The sequence below is a fragment of the Gigantopelta aegis genome, unplaced genomic scaffold (genome assembly GCF_016097555.1).
Source record: "Gigantopelta aegis isolate Gae_Host unplaced genomic scaffold, Gae_host_genome ctg2929_pilon_pilon:::debris, whole genome shotgun sequence".
In the NCBI taxonomy this organism is placed as follows: Eukaryota; Metazoa; Mollusca; class Gastropoda; order Neomphalida; family Peltospiridae; genus Gigantopelta; species Gigantopelta aegis.
The window spans coordinates 36172-56042 of NW_024533102.1; the positions used below are offsets into that span (position 1 = coordinate 36172).

The following is a 19871-nucleotide window of genomic DNA, read 5'->3' on the forward strand; positions in this document are numbered from 1 at the left end:
CAAAGTGTTGAAATAACTGTATTATGTTGTATACATAAATTAACCCACGTACTGAAATAATAATCGGAGTGTGTTCATGGTTAATTTGTCTTTTCTTTCCGTGGCCTGTACCCGTGGTTGCTGATTAGCAGGTGTATATTTAGACGGTCCCCAGACACTGTGTTTAGACACACTAAAATGACGTGCCTCTTTTTATTAAGATCACAAGGTATTGTCTGATAGTAGAGCGAACGCCCCTCAAATCGTAATGGACATTATCACTTTATTACTGTAAGTAATTTTGTAAAAGCCTTGAATAAGTAGACTTTCCCATCTAAAATCACAAAACTAACCAATTAAGTAGTCCCAAAGAAAAGAAAATTATCACTTGGGTATCGCGAGTGGTCGTTTTTGCTCGAACGTACCTACCAATAGGCCTAATAATAATAAAAAAATTCTTTGGTTTTTTAAAGAGATAAATACTATAACCCCATTTCGTTCTATTGATGCAAATTGTAATATATTTAGTTAAATAGTTTATTATACTATCAAGTCATTTATGTTGTTTTACAAGTCAGGTTGATGAAAGCGAAGTGCCTTGTCGTAAATTAGAGCGTTTGTTTACTGTGATTAAGAAGCGTTGGACGGAGCTGACGTCACTTCGCCCCAAGCTATACCACCGGACGTCGCAAAAACGAAACAAAATGGCTGCCCCCAGTTAATAATCATGTTTTTTTTATTAACTCTACAATTACACGTTTTTCATTTGTTAAAGTGTCAGTATGTGTTGGTGGTTCGGGTACGCATCTTTCCAAAACATAAGGCTCTTATTTGAGTTTACCCCCCCCCCCCCTTCCCTTTAACGACGCACTCAACACATTTTAATTATGGTTATATTGCGCCGGACATAATGTGGTTAAGAACCACATGCAGAGATTATTACATACCTGTCAACTCTCACGCATTAGGCATTTGTATCAAAGATCACGCTGTCATGCAACGCTACTATAATATCACGTTTTTTAAAAATAAAAATGTTTTATAATCGTGGTTTGTATTTTAGAGCTGAATGGAATTATATTCTGATTAAGCAGGCACTTTTAAGTATGATCACGATTAAAATGGCCAATACGGAATCTCAAACACTCTGCTACAAATGGGAGGCAACTATGGAACTGTAAAAAAAAGAGAGCAAAAACTGCCACCATGAACTGTAGTATGCAATATAGAAAATAAATACAGACTTTCGTTTTTGAAAACCCCAGGAGTGCTAAAAATCGCACTCCTCAAAATGCTTACGAGGGGGTTGGAAATCGCCCTCCTAAAAATGCAGAGGAGGGAAAAATCGCACCCCTCAAAATAATCAGAATTAGAAGCAAGAGACCGAGAGGAATTACACCCATGAACATGATTATGTTTGAGGAGTAATAGTTTCTAAATTAAATATCTCAAGGGTTAATGTTTTGTGTTTTCAAAATAAATATCCTACTTTAACTAATATGATGGTTGTTCTCAAAGATGGAAGGAATGGGTCATTGCAGTCTTACTGAAGAAAAAGAAACACCATGAACACAACATTTGTCGATTTCTTATGTATTATATGCATATCGTGTTGCATTAAAATTCTGAATCATGATAATCTGTTGACTGTTTATGAATAAGGAATAGAAACTGATTTGTTTGTGCTTATTCTGTTTTATTTAAACAAGTACAATAATTTTAGTTTTCATCGCAGAATGATATAATTTCTCCATGGACACAAACCTGTGAACTGAATGTAAAAGTATAACAACCACATGGGTTATCACATTTATCATGATATCATAATATACATGTTATGTACCTGCAAATTCTCTATTTAAAATAAAAATAATAATGTCATAACAGAGAAAATGTCAACATCTATTGTTTTCTACCCAAATATATCTTACTACAATTTTTATAAATATATATTTTGACAAACAGGATTAACTTTGATTATCTCGCCTTCATGTAAAATTCTTTAATCTCATTGGTTGTTTGCCGTTGGACAAATCCCTTATACCCCTGCGGGCGGAGCCAAATTCTCTTATACCCCGTCTTAGTTCACCAAGGTAAACATCTACGGTCCGTTTTTTAACATTTTGACATTTATTGGACCCGATGTTTACAACTTGAACAGCAAAAACAAGCGTGCAGTTTCCGCCCAGATTTCAGGCGGAATCGATACAACCATGGAATTAATTATTTCGTGGCGAAATATGAGATGTACCAATAAATATAAACACTTACTGTATAAAGAAAACTTCCCGAGTCACGTTTTACGCATAAATAGACAGTTTGTCCAAATAGTAATCCTGCATTAATCCAATTTTCAGTTACGAACAAAATCTCGAATATTCCCGCCGGCCATTGTGAGCATATTTAAAATGTGATTGAAAACTGTTGGTGGAATCGGATTATTTTTATTATTATTCGTCTCGGGTTCACGAGTTTATTCCACGATATTTAATGGAATATCACGTTTTATAATAATAAATAAATAAACTTAATTAATGAATAATATTGTTTAAAAATCAATTAATTGATAATAAATTAATAATAACAATTAAATTTAACTGAATAAAACTCCTAAAATAACTAATTATAGCTAAAAAAAAAGAAATGAAATTAAAACAAAAAAGAAGAGAAAAAAAGAAGAAAAAAACCTTTGAAACACATGTAAGCAATGGCCTGTAATAATAATATTTAAAAACAATTACTAAAGGAAATAATAATTTTGGAAAAAGTAAATAAATGAAGGCCTTAAAATAAGTAATGACCTGTACTAACAATCATTATTTTTTTAATAATAATAAAAAATAATAATACACCCCAAAACTTTAATGTGATAATATTATTAACAATGCTTATAATGCAACCCACACAAAGCACATATGTAGAAAAAAAAAAAAAAAAAAAAAAAAATTTAATAATCAATTCCATTCAGTTCCGCAATATTTCTTTTTACGTAAAATGCTTGATACGAATAATTCTCGTTCCGCAAAATTTTCATTCCGCATTTTCGATGTGCCAGGATAAAAATAGTTTTCAAATGTTTAAATGTGTCATCTTCAAACATCTAATCCTGGAAAGGTTACCAAAGGTATTGTACTTAATATTTTTGTCTAAAATTTATTAAAATATGTTGTTGTACGTGTTGAGGCTCTTAAATAAAGCACATATGCCTGATTTTATTAAATCGTGATTGCAAATGGAAAATTCGATCCAATGGATAAACGTTACGGCACAGCAATAAACATCACAATAATAAATATCGTGCCGGAGACGTTTATCTTGATGAACTAACCCCGTCTGTAATTTCCAAGTTTCCAGCCACCCCAGTTAATGCTAAAGCAATAATTAGATTATAAATAACACTGATAATCAATCAAGTATATTAATATCTGTTTCAGACAATTTCGTATTACAAACATTTGAAGTTAAAAACTCGTTTATCGATAGAACTATTTTTCGTCACTGACAAGTGGTTTCGTTCGCGTCCGCGTGGTACGGCTCCGTTAATAAATTGTTAACAATTATTGTCTGGCGTTATTTTGATTATTTGGCTATATGGTTTAACATGTCGGCAAGATAAATTCGTTGTAGAAGCATCTCTCGGGGTATATGGCTTTTTATGTACCCACTGTGTGCTCTTTTACCCCCTCGCCTTCGGCTCGGGGTAAAAAAACACACAGAGGGTACATAAAAAGCCATATACCCCCTCGTGATGCTTCTACAACTTATATTATCGGTGTAATGTAGTTAACACGTCATTTATTATACTACTAACTCGAATCATAGCAACCCATCAACCCCCCCCCCCCAAAAAAAAAAAAAAAAAAAAAAAACCCAACCTACAGTAAATTTAATTTTAAAATATACATGCTTTACACTGGTAAATTCGAATTACTGAGTTGAAATTAAATCGATGTAGGTTTGTTTCAGGTGCCCGTCAACCGATTACATGTACTAGAAATCTGACTCTTCCAGGGTCAATGTCCTTGGCTTTAACTCATGTGGCAGTATCGTGAAACAGAAAGTAGAAATATCTGGAGTACGTCGCTATGCTGACTGGCTCAGTGTAAAGATAACCAATCAATCGTATTTCAATTTATAAAAAGTATTCAAGGAAGTTCATTGTGAACAGAATGGAAAGGTTTATGGCATTGTGGATTGGATTCAATAAACAATTAAAATGGCAGAGTTAAAAAAAAAAAAATACAAGCGTGATTTGATTGAGTTGACGGGGGTTCACGGGCGTGATAGCGCTCGCGCCCGTCAAAAACGAAAGTCTGTTTAAAATGGCATTTCATCATCTGAGTTTAATAATTGTACTCCCAGTTTTACTCTTCATTTAGTGAGAGGATTGTCTATTAAAGCAATTTAAGTAATTTCCCTTCTCCTTTCTTGTTCTAACAACATGTTAAAAGCGTCCATATATCTCCATTTTGGGCTTAAACAAACAAACAGTTTTTATTCCCTCCCCCTCCCCCCACGGACCCCAAGAGAAGGACTTCTGCCTGGACCCAGGTCTCTAATTTTTTCACTACTTAGAATTCTCGGAACCAAACATTCAACTCCTGGCCGCCACAAGTTGACAGCTCTGTTATTAGAGGCATAGGCGTATGGGCTCCCATTTTTGCTGGGGGGCAGGCTGGCTTTTGACCAAATTAAATAAAAATGCCCGAATCTGAACCCCATCGGGTCTCATTCCAGCCAGTGCACCATGCATGACTGGTATATCAAAGGCCGTGGTATGTACTACCCTGTATGTGGGGTGGTGCATATAAAAGATCCCTTGCTGCTAATCGAAGAGTAGTCCATGAAGTGGCGACAGTAGGTTTCCTCTCTCAATATCTTTGTGGTCCTTAGCCATGTCTGACGCCATATAATCGTAAATAAAATGTGTTGAGTGTATCATTAAAAAAAACATTTCCTTCCTTCCTTCCGAATCTAAATATCATTAGCGTTACTACCAAACAGCTATATACGGTTGCAAACGAATCACAACACACATTTTTACATAACATGGATTACAACTAATTCTGAAGGTAGAATGATGGTAATAAAGGGTTTCACGTTGTGCCCGAATATCGGTCTAATTTGCCCCTGAATTCGAGGGTTTGCTCCCCACTCCCCGTCTCGTACGCTTATGTTGAAGAGGAAACCCGATAACATACACATATTAATTTGTAATAATATTAAAATGGTAATTTTATCAATTAAATACGAGTATGTAAATGTTGGAGGGTGGGAGACAAAACAAAAAAAGCACGGTTCATTAAATGTAAAGGGACCTAACTCATTAAATCCTAAAACCTTACATTACCCCACGTTTTGAATGCCACCCCGCGTTTGTGGACGGTGTTTTAATTATAATATGGCGACATTTATTTAATTTCAATAAAACTGTTTATGGCATAATTTATAACTGCGTAATAAATTGTGTGGTAATGATTGGCTAAAATAGCGGTCACCTGATTCCGTCTCTTCCAAGAAAATAACCAGTTTCGGTTTCTGCTTCAGAGGTATACAAGCAACAATATGCTGGGGTTTTGTATTTAGGCATTAATACAACTCTGTTCTTGCTCTTTGAGATTTACAGGTAAAACCAGACATTGTTTAAATTTAGTGTTTCTTTATATCCAATAACATTTTTTGTTTTACCTGACTGGCAAATGTTCTCTCGATTTGGAGAGGTAGGTACCGCAGACCAAAAAAAAAAGTTAAACATTTTTTTCTTTATGGTCAGTTTCATTAAAACTGTTGCTCTTATTGAAAAAACATCACTATATTATCCAAATGAAGCAAAATAAAGTCGTAGTAGCCTTGTACTTCTATGACCAAACATGGCCGACATGACGATTTTAATTGTCGTTTACGTCCACTTTTGTAAATAAAAAAATAACAGAAATTTCCGTTGTAAGCTTATAGATGTTACAAGCAGTTATTAATGTTGCATCTCTGAAAATTTAAAGTGAAAATATAAAGGGTTACTATTATTTCTGATAACATGTATTCTTGGGGTAGGTTCGAAACTGCTCCAAAATGACAAAAACACACAGACATCTTGGAATACGTCATTTAATGACATAATAATTTATGCAAATGTTACACATTTATTCACGCTTATACAATAATGTACATCCAGACCAATAATAAAAAGGAAAACATAAAGGTTTAGATCGCAGATGGAAAGTGGATACACGTTACATGAAAAATAAGCTTCTTGTTTCAAAATATTAAAAACAATTAGAAGATATATATTTACCTAGACTCATAATAATATTGAATACTTGAAGATTTCAATAAAAGATGCAATAGAACTTATCATCTGTACTGGTCTTTTATCTCAAACCAGTAAAAACCTATCACACAACGAATGCCAATGCTTGGCCAATATGTTTAATCAATTTCTTACGTAAATATTTCCATACTTTACCCCTTCAATGTCATTATTAGAAACAAAGCATTGTAAGTAGCCATATTTCACCTTTGAAAGGAATGTCCAAACATTCATAAAATATCAGAAAGGTAAATTTCTATCCAGGAAAAATACCCCCAAAACATATTTTAGCAGCTGAAACACTGAAGGCATGAGACAGCAGTCACACGTGTGCTAAATAATTTACTAAATGCAGCTATGATTATTTTGGTTCAATAAAGTGCTGTATAAAGACAAATTCAAACAATGAATTATTATAAATATAACTATGTACCACTTTGAATTATAATAAAATTTTATGGCCAGATCTACCAAATAATGGGTGGATAAATAATGACAAAGCATCAAATATGTTTAATTTTATCAAAATGTGTCCAGTTCTGTATTTTCACTTTTGTGGGTCAGTGGGTCAGAGTTACCTCCCTTGAAATATTTTCGATGTCAAATTAAACTAACTTGTTTGGGTTTTAAAATTACAAAAAAGATATATTTATGCTGTTTTATTATATTACTATAGATATTTATCAATATCTCGGTGAAATCGCCCTTTTTTGGGCAAAATAAAAAGTATTCAAAGTTTAACTTGCCTCAGAAAAAGTATTTTTGTAGTCGTTCAAGTTCGGAAACAGGATATACATCAATCGGAAGATGTGTACTTGTCATAACAACCAAAGAAACGTGCAAAATCGTCATCAAAACAAGCGTATTCTGGCCTTGAACATCACCACCAGTTGTGAACCAAATTCGTAGCATTTTGGAATATGGGTGCAGCTGCGCCCCTAGCGGCGGCTGCAGTCGCTAGGAGTGGCCACTTCCACAGCTCTTGAATATTAAGTAATGTGTCCTGTTACAAAACTTGGTTGGACTTTCCTTTGGCACTGTGACGTATAAAGAACATTATAAATACTTATAATAAATAGAGTTAGGGGTTAGGATTAGTGACAGTGCCAAAGGAAAGGCCTTCACAAAACTTAGTTTGCATGCATGAAATAGTAATTTTTTCTTATTAAACAGGGCTGCACAAAGTACTCGCCCGCTCGCCAAATGCGAGTAAAGATTCCTACGGACGATTTACAAAATGCAACTACCATCCTGACGGTCTGTCTGTTTTTATTTCGTTTGACACATAATGTGTTATTAATAATGTTTTGTCACTATATATTTCATTTGAATTGAAGACGCTGTTTATTATAATATATAGTTCTATAGTTAAAATTCTGGCAGGCTAGTCAAATTTAGTTGGTTCTGGTCTGGCGGGCTAGTTAAATATTTTCCATTTCTGCACCCTTGTTAAATGCACACGTACAACCCAATAATTTCAGGACGGTGAGTTGTGTGGGCTTGGTGGGTTATGCTGTGGTTTAATATTATAGAGACATAAAAGTGGGAAGGAAATGTTTTATTTAATGACGCACTCAACACATTTTATTTACGGTTATATGGCGTCAGACATATGGTTAAGGACCACACAGATATTGAGAGAGGAAATCTGCTGTTGCCACTTCATGTGCTACTCTTTTTGATTAGCAGCAAGGAATCTTTTATATGCACCATCCCACAGACAGTAAATATGTTTACTTTTATATAAAAGGGATATTTTTACCAACATTGACAAGGTGCAGCAAATAACTGACCTTCACACCTTCAGAAATACTAAAGTCGACTACAGTCACTTTTCGGACCCTTGTTTTGGCTTCATACACAATAAATAAAACATATCCAATATATTTGACAAAAGGTACTTTTTATTTCTTTCATCTTTTAAAACTTAAAACTTTAATATTTTGTACAGAATTATAAAAACTAAAAACATACCAACTGGTAGTAGACCAGTTTTTATTTTAATGTGGCAAAGCAATGTAATAATATAGCTAATTTTGAATTTGAATGATGTCATATTGCAATGACGTCACTTTGCATCTCCTTACAATAACCATAAACCAAGTACATGACGTTTCCATTTTCAGAACGCTGAAATATTTTTGTTTGAACATTACTAATGCACCTGAATGTGTTTGAAGAAAATATTGTGATTAAAAAAATTGTACCTTTTACGAAATATGGATTTCAAGTGAAATATGTTATATTTATTGTGTACAAAGCCAAATAATTATAGGGTGCGAAGATTGACTGTCATCGACCTTATTTTCCATTCAGTCCCAACATATCTACTGTGTATCAATTAAGAATACATGTATGACTCTGGAATGCCTTTGAGTAGGCTAAGCTTGATATTTGTTGAGTCACTTAATATAACAATACGCCGCATGACTTTGATTTTTTTTTTTTTTTTCATACATGCCTCTATACCACTAAGGTTTCAGGCATTTATGCCACATGAAGTAGGGATTAAATAATTAAATGAAAAAAGAAAACAAACTTGTTGAGCACAGTTAAATTAAAAAGACATATCCTAGTTTTTAAACACTAAGGCATATGTTTTACTATTACAGCCGTTTTTGATAACTGAAATCATACTTTACTTAGATTTTATTGTTTATTTCCGTACATTCAAAGTGTTTTTGGTCATCCTGGTGTTTTTAATATCACAAAATGCATTTCTCATAATTTTAAAAACGCACATGTGTCTGAGAAGTAACAGTTATGGAGTTGAATTTTGGTCTATTTTTAGAGGGTATTTCACTATTTCAAAGTCATTGACTAGTGTTTCACTCAGTTGTAACTTTATCCAAATGTACAGGTTTGTAGATTAACTAAACTTGGTGTTAGTTCTTACAGGTTGAAACTAGGGTCTGTCCCTTTAATACATACCAGTTACATTATTTCTGAAGGAGGCAATATGTCCAAAGTTGATTAGCAGTCAACTGTGAAGTACATATGGGCAAAAATGCGGACATTGTTAATTTTTGACACAAGAAATTTTGAAAAACTTACTTCTCAGAAGTTATACCAAATTAGTGTTGGTGTAAAAAAAATAGTGGTACGGCTCGTGGTTGCCAGACTCGCCTTTTAATTACTTGTAAGGACATTTCCACAGATATAACAAATATAACCCACCCCCACACACAAAAGTGGTACAGCCATGCTGTATCTCTTTGAAAAGTGGTACAGCCATGGCCGTATCAGCCATACCATCTGCACCGCCTCTGTATACCAACAAAAACTATGGTTATTTTAGTGATGGGGCATTTATTAGAGCAAAATATGTTACCGGGACTTTTAATAAAATGTCCATTGTTTGGTAATGTATGATAACAGGTTTGGTTTCCCAATATATTTAGCAAGAATATGATATTTTAATCACATTTAGCATGTTTACATTGGGATATGTGAAACAGGTTGAATATATCGTTGTTATTCAAAGTTCTTTGTGTTTTGTTTTTTCAGGGTTTTTTTACATTTCAGGTTTATACTTTCAACTCTTGCATATTTATAGCAAACCAAAGGACACTGATTTATATTAATTAACACAATGCAGAGCGACACTATTCACAATAATTCCATTGTATATTTATATCACATAATATAATCGTTAGACATCTGCACACACATTTTCAAAGAAGTGGTTGTGTAACATATACTGTGCCAAATAAATTTAGCAATTATGTACAAGATATGAAATACAGACAACCTGATTGGATGTTGAATTTATTTGTACACATTATTTCATTGATACAGCATTTCTGAATGTAACCAGCAGTAACACGTTGTCATGGTGTCAACATCGTCACTTTAATGTCAACTGATAAAACGGAGGGGTACATCTACCAAAATGTTGAGAGAGGCTCAATAATGTGTGTGTGCACCAGCGGCATTGATGACAGCAGTACATCGTCGTCTCATGCTTCTAATGAGACTATTAATCTCAGGAACAGTAATTGTGTTCCATTCCCGGTTCAGAGCAATTTGTTGGTCATGGACATTAAGGATATGAGGATGGTTTTCGCGTACCCTACGGCCCAGTAAGTCCCATGCATGCTCAATTGGGGACAAGTCAGGGGACTTTGGTGGCCAGTTCAACACTTAGATGTGGTTCCGCTCAAGAATAGTGGTTAGCCTAGCGGTATGTGGTCTAGCGTTGTCATGTTGAAACAGAAAGCCAGGATGCTGCTGCAGGAATGGAATGACCACTGGTGTAATGATCTCGTCGCAGTAACATTGAGCAGTCATGTTTCCACCATGAATGCCGGCCCAGACCATGACGCTGCCACTGCTATATCGGTCATGCTGAATGACATTGTCTGCATCATATCGTTCTCCCCGTCGCCTCCATAAAAGACGCCTACCATCCGCAAAATTAACACAAAACCTGGATTCGTCTATGAATAATGTCTGATCCCATTGTCTGCGTCGCCAGTGTTGGTGTATTCTGGCCCATCTCAGACGTTCCTGAATGTGACGCGCTGTCAGGGGAACAGCAACAACAGGGCGACGTGCTTGTAATCCAGCAGCATGGAGACAGTTACGGACAATTTGAGCATGAATTCTAGTGCATGTGGTTTGCTGCAAAGTACGGGCTAAACGAGGAGCACTTTCGAGATGACGTCACTAAATACCTATCTTCCCTTGGAGTAGTTAAACGTGGTCTACCAGAACGTGGTCGATCTCGCACTTGCCCAGTTTGGTGTACGCGTTGTCGGAGTCGTGATATGGTACTGTCATGAACACGAAAGTACTTAGCGACGTCGTGTACGCGTTGGCCATTGCTTCATGACGTTGATTTTCCGTTAAGCCTGGACGGCGACCCATTATAACAGGATAAATTCTTCCTTTTGTTTTTGGATAATGTTGGTTCAGTGCATCAAACTGTGATTTCAATACATCCGTATTGCACGCGCTTCTGCGACAGCACGAGCGCACCGCGTTTGCACGTGCAGTACACATAGCGGCGTGCGATATGACAAATGGTGTTCTTTTCATTACCCAAAGCGACAGGGCATATGCAACTAACATATTACCAAGTTTTATCACTTTATTTTAATTTATTTGGAAGCAACAGTCATTTACAAAAACTTGCTAACTTTTTTTGGTTAAGTATATTTTGTTTATTACCATACCTCAAAAAACAATTACGAAGGTATATATCTACTAGAACTTCTCTCTTTAAAATTATAACTCGCAACAAAATAAAAGTAGTATCAAAAGCTTTAACACATATTTAGTAAGGTATACATGTTTGGTTATAACATTCATAGCAATAAAAATTACATTTTATTTCATAAACAGCGACATTGTCTTGGCGAAATCAGGTTCTGGATGACTTGGTTTGTCTTTTCAGACATGTTTATACACGTACAGAAACTAATCTACTGATCAACTGTTTCTCCTGCAGCCTCATTGATGTGTGCTTGTTATAAAACAAAATATATAGATATATAACGAACAGACAGTAACATATTTTGTTTCTAATTGTAAATAATTCACAACATAATCTTTTCTTAAAGTGGCTACAAAATTCTGAAAGTGGCGATTTTCCAAATTTGACACCAAACTTTGATTTTAAATTGGATTTTTCAAGATTTAAAGTAGCTTACATAAAAAAAAAATTAAGTACATGGATGCTTGAAGAACATGTATAATTATAATGATATGAATTTAATAAGTGTTTTTGTTCTGCAGGATGTGAGTCCAGGAGATGGATGTGCTTGAAATTTGAGATGGTGGTGGTGGCATGATGGCAAGCAATCCTGGTACGGTATACCAGCTGATCCTTCTAGTAATACATTTATTACACTTTCTAAATAAGCATTATTATTGTACATACACATGAAAACAGTACTTGGTCACTTCACTGTACTAAACAGTGACAAAAACTTACTTCCATGCAATATTTGAAAGTTTAGTGGTTATATCATAATGTTAAATGTGTAATAAAAGATTACTTAATATATGCTGTTCTCATTTTCATTTGCAAAGGTCAAAAGTGCTTTTAATATGTATTTGGCAGATAAGAATGGACATACTTGAGACAAAGACACAGAGAGAGACAGAGAAACTGAGAAAGATTTTCTCTAATATTTAAATACATTTTTTTCTGAGGACTCTTGAACTGCTGTCAGAATCTGTGATGATACAGAACATCAGAATAGGAAGAAACATTCTTATATTAGACCTGTAGTTTTTTCCACACCCTTTGTAGAGAACTCTGTGTGAGAATTTAGTATCACATATGCATTGAATATCAGTTTACTGCTCTTATGTGATCAGTTTAACAACATCTGATAATAGATTGAATCCAATCATACAGTGTCATGTTAAGGATTGTCTGTTATTTCTTTTACTTTCATGAACCAAAAAAAATCATCCGCAAACTATGAAAGGTGAAGTTTACAGATGATTTTTTTGTTCATACCCAGATAAACGTAAAAGAAATAAGACAATACTTATAATTAAATTAGAATCACACAGGCTAATAATAACACTAAAACATTAAAACTTTATTTTGAATTAACCGGCCTCGATGGCGTCGTGGCAGGCCATCGGTCTACAGGCTGGTAGGTACTGGGTTCGGATCCCAGTCGAGGCATGGGATTTTAATCCAAATACCGACTCCAAACCCTGAGTGAGTGCTCTGCAAGGCTCAATGGGTAGGTGTGACGGAACATGCTCTTAATTTTGTTTTCGCCTGGGGCGATATTAATTGTTTTAGAGGGCCGTGTGCAGTCTCAATATGCACTTAAGCCCAGGTGGAACTTGTTACATAATACCTCCGCGCGACCATGGAATCTCTAGCGAACTGGCGTCAGCAAGTCTAGCGATCTAAGAAAAATATACCGCTTGGTCGCTGTGGAAATAGCACTTGTAGGGATTCAGTACCGCGATGTACCCCCAGGCGATATTCGGTTTTTATGATAAATAGCTAGGATTTTAGAGATATCAGGGAGAAACATATTGGAAGGCTTCCAGGGAACGTTAGTCCGTTTGGACTTGGTAATTATCATTTCTGCTCTGTTGTATAACCTTGATGTGATTGATGTGACTTTTAATATTTTTAATACTGTATTATACCAATATTATTTAGACGGTGCTGCCGGTCATCTGACTCAGTAAACTGTAGGCTCACTGTTCTATATATATAAGGCTTAGCCAGTCATCCAAGAGGACCTAGGTAAACTGTAGGTTATTGTCTTTATTGTGATAGGTACCAGTATTAATTCTGTGTTACAAGGTTACTGAATGAGTAGTTAAGGGTTAATTAAAAATTAATCAGTTAGGAATAGAGTTGTAATTCCTTTATTAATAAAGTTCCCAGGGAAGCGTTTCTCAATTATCACACGTGTGGGTGTTGTGTCACGGTGAAGTCATTAACATATTGTGTAAACTAGACACCTAGAGATTAACTAATTAAGTGATCAGTTCTGGGTTGTTATTATTTGTTGTTGTTAATTATAACTACTGCGGCTGTACATTTGTCAGCGTAGGTTAATACAGATTCCAAAGTGTATTGTGTTTTTGTTGTGTTTTCTAGTGAACTAAACGTGCTATATTATATATACTTTATATAAGATCGTATCTCTGATCATACCTAGACGAGCCACACGTGGGTATAACTGCCCGTTGCAGAGAGATCTAATAGATATACAGTTAGGAGAGATATTTGGATAATCGTGTTTCATTCAGTTACGGGTATTATAGGATACCCGTGACAGTAGGTGTAAACCACTTGCACCGACCAGTGATCCATAACTGGTTCAACAAAGGCCATGGTTTGTGCTATCCTGCCTGTGGGAAGCGCAAATGAAAGATCCCTTGCTGCTAATTGGAAGAGTAGCCCATGTAGTGGCGACAGCGGGTTTCCTCTCAAAATCTGTGTGGTCCTTAACCATATGTCTGACGCCATATAACCGTAAATAAAATGTGTTGAGTGCGTTGTTAAATAAAACACTTCTTTCTTTCTTTTTATTTTGAATTTTTTTTTTTATCCATAAACAATAATGCTCAATAAGACAACTTGCCCATATAAAATGATGTCATAAGATATGACGTTCCCTGACGACGTAATTTTTACGTTCATCTAAAAATGAACAAACTACCATTGCAACGTCGACCAGTGGGATGACATTACGTTGTAATGAATGTAACAGAAATTGAATTATTAAGTTGTAACTAGAAAAGACATTTAAATTCCTTTTAAAACTGGTTTTGGGGGATTTGTAACAAATTGAGTACTATACTCAAGTCCTTTAGAATAAAAATAAAAGATTTTTGTAAGGTTTTATACATGGTGGTGGAAAATAGATTAGGTATAGGTAGGTATTACGTTTTTTGTTTTGTTGATGTTGTTGATTATAATAAAAATTTGGACAACAAATTTATGAACATCATACAGAGAGAACTGGAATGAGTGACCCTTAATTTGTTTTGAGTAGTATACATATATACATAAAATGTCAAGCTAACATGTCATGTGCTTTTATGTCCAAAATATATTTTAATTCAGATCCAGAAGTACACCTTTGTCCCACCACCCCCTTAATGCACCCCCCCTAATGCCCCCTCCCCCCCCCCCCACACTGCCTCCACCATACAGAATACCATACAATGTAAGAGAAACATGGACCTTTATTAAACAAATATCTGTAAACAGTAATGTAATTCTTATAATTTTAATATAATTATTATAAAATTCACTGCATTTAATTTTTTTACCGTGATGTCACTCCTGATATATGTTACATCACTAAAAGGAATGCATGCAGTATTACATATTATGTACTACCTTTGCTTAGAGAATAATGTAGTCGACAGGTAACAATGTCTGTCTACTTTCTAAACAACGAAATTGACTGAAAAGAGTGCATTACTATCTAAGGGATGTGTGCTAGACAGTTTTTCTAGCACAGCTTTCTGGCACCTTTTTACTGGTAGATTGAACTATAGAAAGGTTTTTAATTATACCTCACAGATGCAATCTAAAGATGCACTTTACTTCTGTTAAAACAAATCCCCAGGTAAAAATAGTTGCTGACTAAAACAATTATGTATTTTAGTGACGTTGTCACAGAATGTATGGCTGGATATGTTGTACCATAATTAACTTCTCTCCTTTTTTTTATTTGTGCATGCAAGTGTTGGGGCAACTGAATGTGTCGCACCCTTTGTTGTCATTTTTGAGTTATGTAGCAGCCAGAAAAAAGTTTTGTCCCTTTAATTGGTTTGTTTTTTGTTGTTTTTTAAGGGGGAGAAGGCTTGGCTTTATTTGTGTAAAATTGTTCAAAGCATCTAAAAAAACAACAACAGAATTTGGAATTTTAAAACAAATCTCACAATTTTCAGAAATGTTTAAAAAAGCACAGAACTGCCCTAGAGCTGAATTATTACAGTACACAGACAAATCCCATTCGACCAAAAACATTGTACCTTGGGTAACTACCTATGATCCCAGGTAACCAAACCTCCGTCAATTTTCCAAAGACACAAACATTCTTCATACTAGTGAAAGGATGGCTAAAACTTTAGTGGCCACACCCATCACCATTGCTGAATGTGAAAATGCTACCTTAGCTAACATTTTAAAATGTAACCAACTGCGTCCGATAAACAATATACCCCAGGCTTGGGGTTGCTGCCCTTGTGGGCATTCTAAGTGAAAAACTTGTGCTGCTATGCTCACCACAGACTCGATCACCAGTTAAACTAATAAAACTTAAAGTAAAAAACACCCTCAACTGTGCTTCATCGTACGTCATATACTGCCTTACTTGCAAACTTTGCCAAATACAGTATATTGGACAGACCATTCAAACGTTCAGTAAACGACTTTCTGGTCACAGACATAACATCATATACAATACAAAAAGATAAACCTCCCCATGTGGCCCCTCACTTCAATTTACAACACCATGATTACAGTTGTGTTCTTTTACAGCAAGTTAACAGAGATTAAGCTAAGTTTGACCTTGCAGAATCCATTTGGATACATAAACTGAAGACTATTCACCCCAATGGCCTCAATGAGTACAGCCCTACTGGCTTTAGGTCAGGTCAAGTCAGGTCATAGGGCTTTATGTGCACATTCAGAGCAAGCTGTTGTAGCGCACGCCTGTCCCGCCTTGGCCGGCTCCTCCATCCAGGACAGGATACTGGCTTTGTCATGTCATGTCATAGGGTTTTACGTGCACATTCAGAGAAGGCTGTTGTAGCGCACGCCTGTCGTGGGCGCAAGAGCCGGCTCTTCCGTCCATGACAGGAAAGGTGGGGGGAGGGAAAGGAGGGACCGCCTGCACTGGCAGGTGCAAGGGAGCACCAGCAGCCCGATTGAATCGGTAGCAGGCGGGTGGGGGTGGTGGTGGTGCTATGGAATTTGAATGGAGCCGTTAATGCCAAAGAGAAAGTGGTGCGCAATTTTGTTGAGGAAATTTTGGCGCAATTTTGAACGGTCGGTCGAAAGGTAAATGGCCGAGCTAATATAGGTTTTGATATTAGTGAATCGAGAGTAGCTCGTTAATTTTAGACCTTTACGATGCTGTGGTGTCTCCCTAGGTTGCCCATCGGGCCCTTATAAAGGGCCTGACCGCTTCTGGTCGAGGCATGACCAAGTACCAAGTTATTACCAGCAGCAAGTATTGGGGGTTTGGGTGGGGGAGGCCGATATTCTTTTGTTCAGCTTCCCCCGGGTGCATTGCAATTGTGTACTCGGAACGGTATTCTTTTGTCCGGTTCCTTATTAGAGCACGTGCTGGGCCATTAAATGGGGGGCGGATGCATTGTTATCATTAGTCTATGCATCCTGTGTACTGTTGCAGTGAGCGTGTAGTCTGTATGTAAATCCTAGTTTTGTGTTAAGGTTGTACTTATTGTCTTACGTCCCTACTCTAGTGAATTCAACGTTCATCATGACCACCCATCCCCCTCCGTCTTTGTATAGCATTGAACACAATGACAGAGGGGGAGTTAGACTAATCTGGCTATCTAATTTGAAGGGTACGTGGAACCCTTATAGTGTAGGTATTGGTTTAAAAAGCCTAATGCTTGACATACTTAACTTTATTACCAATCAATGAAAGAAAGAAAGGGAAAAAGAAAGAAAAATAGGGTTAAAGTATCTAGTAGCAGTTGTATAGTTGACAGCTAAGTAATTAAGAATTTTTTGATTCCCGCCCCCTGAATAATTATTTTATAAAGAAATGAAATGATTGAGACGAAATGAACGGTATCTATATGTTGGTAACTGTTAGTAATGTAGAATAATTTAGTAGGCTTACTTGGTTAGTCTTTTAAGTCGATCTTGTTTTTCCTGCTTGCTATTTCCTCAGTTGCTCTAGTTGACTTACCTTAGTCAATCATGGTTTCATGCATCAGTAGTAAAGACATGGTGCGAGTGCAAAACACAACTGTGCAGTTTATTTACATGTGAGGTTCCTTGTTTGCGATTGGCTGGATTGGACCAGCTGCAAGAGAAAGTGGTAATTAGTGGTATCCTATCTTGTTTGTTTTAAGGGCCACAAAAACATTTGGGAGTGGTATACACCAATTGCAACACACGAGTTTCAGAACCTGAATAAATATTTACAGTAAGGTTAACAATGGTTATTAATTATTCGCTACCGTCCCGCCGTTGAACCCCGGGGTTGGAGTGCTTAAGGTCGCTCTTCCCTCCCGGAGTTGTACAGGGTGGTTTTGAATAATTGTTGTTTAATAATTTTATTTTATGCCAGCTATCTAGTTTAAGTATATGCTTTTACTTGTGTCGTTTCACCGTTCTCCCCTCGGATTGGAATACATAGTCTGGTCGAGTGCCAAGGGTGGATGTTCCGCCAAGGGGTCACAGGTGTCACGATTTAAGTATTGTCATATCTAGTAGTGATTAAACACTCGCTACCGTCCCGCCATTGATCTCTCTGGTTGGAGTGCTTGTTGGTCGAGTGCTTAAGGTCGCTCTTCCATCCAAGAGATGTACAGGCGGGAGGTTTTGAGCAATTGTTAATTTATAGCTGCATTTATATCAGCTAACTAGTTTTGGCATATGGTTGTACTTTTGTCGTTTCACCGTTCTCTCCCCGGGTTGGAATACCTAGTCTGTTCGAGTGCGTAGGGTGGATGTTCCTTCCAGGGAGTCGCAGGTGTCACGAGTTAAGTAGTATACTAATTACTTATCTTAGTTATAGATCGCCACCTTCCATCCGTTGGTCTCCCAGATTGGAGTGCATGTCGGTTGAGTGTAGAAGGTCGCTCTTCCCTCCAGGAGACGTACAGGCGGGTGGTTGCGATCTTTTTCTAATTTTTTAGCTTTTGACTAAATGACTTGCCAGGAGCCCAGTGGGTGCACTACGGCTTCCCATCCTGCCTGCGATCGGTCGAGTTGGTGGTTCACGCCGATCGAACGCTGGCACGGTGAGTGGCACGTGGCTTTTATAATTTTGGTTTGGTGGACAGGACGAATTGGTATACTGCTTTGAAGGTTTTGAGTTTGAGGAATTTATCAGGGTTAAGTAAAAAAATTAGGAGTAATTGTTTTATTTTGGTTGGTTTCGGTTATTAATTCTATCATTAATTTTCTACTGGCTTTAACAACTAAGACTTTTTATACTCCTTTGTTCTTTAATTTTATTGTTATGCTATTGGTCAGCTCCTGCCTTGTTACCTAGCTTTGTGTTTTTAACTTCCAAGCTGGCATTCTCTATTTTATACCTTACTGGTTATATGCCCAGCACTTTGTTTATTCTCCCGAGGATGTTGGTTTTTAGACTAACGAAACATCAAATATTTTTATGTAATTTAAACTTTTAAGGTGGTTTCAGTGGAGACATTTTTATATATACTTTTTTAATTTTCAGAATAAGTATTTAGGCCTAGTATTAATGTGACATTAATTTTATTTGAGACCTAAAACATTATTATTATTATAATAATAATTAATTGTGGAAATTGATGATGTCAAAATTCTTGTCTTCTACCAATGACCAAGGAAGTACAAAAAGTGAATGCTAACTGGTTACTAACTGCATAAGATAGTTACGCACTTGCAGTGCTAAGATTGCCTTATGGAATGGAGCCCTATAGTCTCCACAAGTCTTAAGTGTTTGCAATACCAGCTACCACAAAATCAATGCAGTAGTTCCAAAATAATGATGTTTATGAAAAAGCTCACTTTGTAGATAATGAACTGAAAAACTCCACAAAAAAAACCCCTACTAATTGGTACTCTCTATATGGGTGCCATTCTATATTGACGTCCAAAAGAAACTATACCAAGACTGAGAGACTACTGAAGAAAAACTAAAATATGTTGCATGTTCAAAAGATATATATTCATGAGAGTGGTGTTTTGGCATGTTGTGAACCAAATTTCATTCAATAAAAGCATAAAATGTTCAAGAAACTGTGCTACAAAGACACATGGGGTCAAAATGAGATGATTCACAAAGTCACTGTCAGAACAGCTTTTCAACAACAGTATGTTAAGTGTCTGCAAAGTCACTAAACATTGGATTAATAGCGAGTATGTTCACCTTGTGCATCAGTG

At 36.2% G+C, this 19871-nt stretch overlaps 1 long non-coding RNA gene across 1 annotated transcript; it reads left to right on the forward strand.

The window, feature by feature from the left end:
- Positions 1-5537: 5537 nt before the first annotated feature.
- On the forward strand, positions 5538-12288 carry LOC121391755. Its single transcript, XR_005960385.1, has 3 exons — positions 5538-5605; positions 7460-7543; positions 12026-12288. It is a non-coding gene; the product is annotated as an uncharacterized LOC121391755 (long non-coding RNA).
- The last annotated feature ends 7583 nt before the right edge of the window (positions 12289-19871 follow it).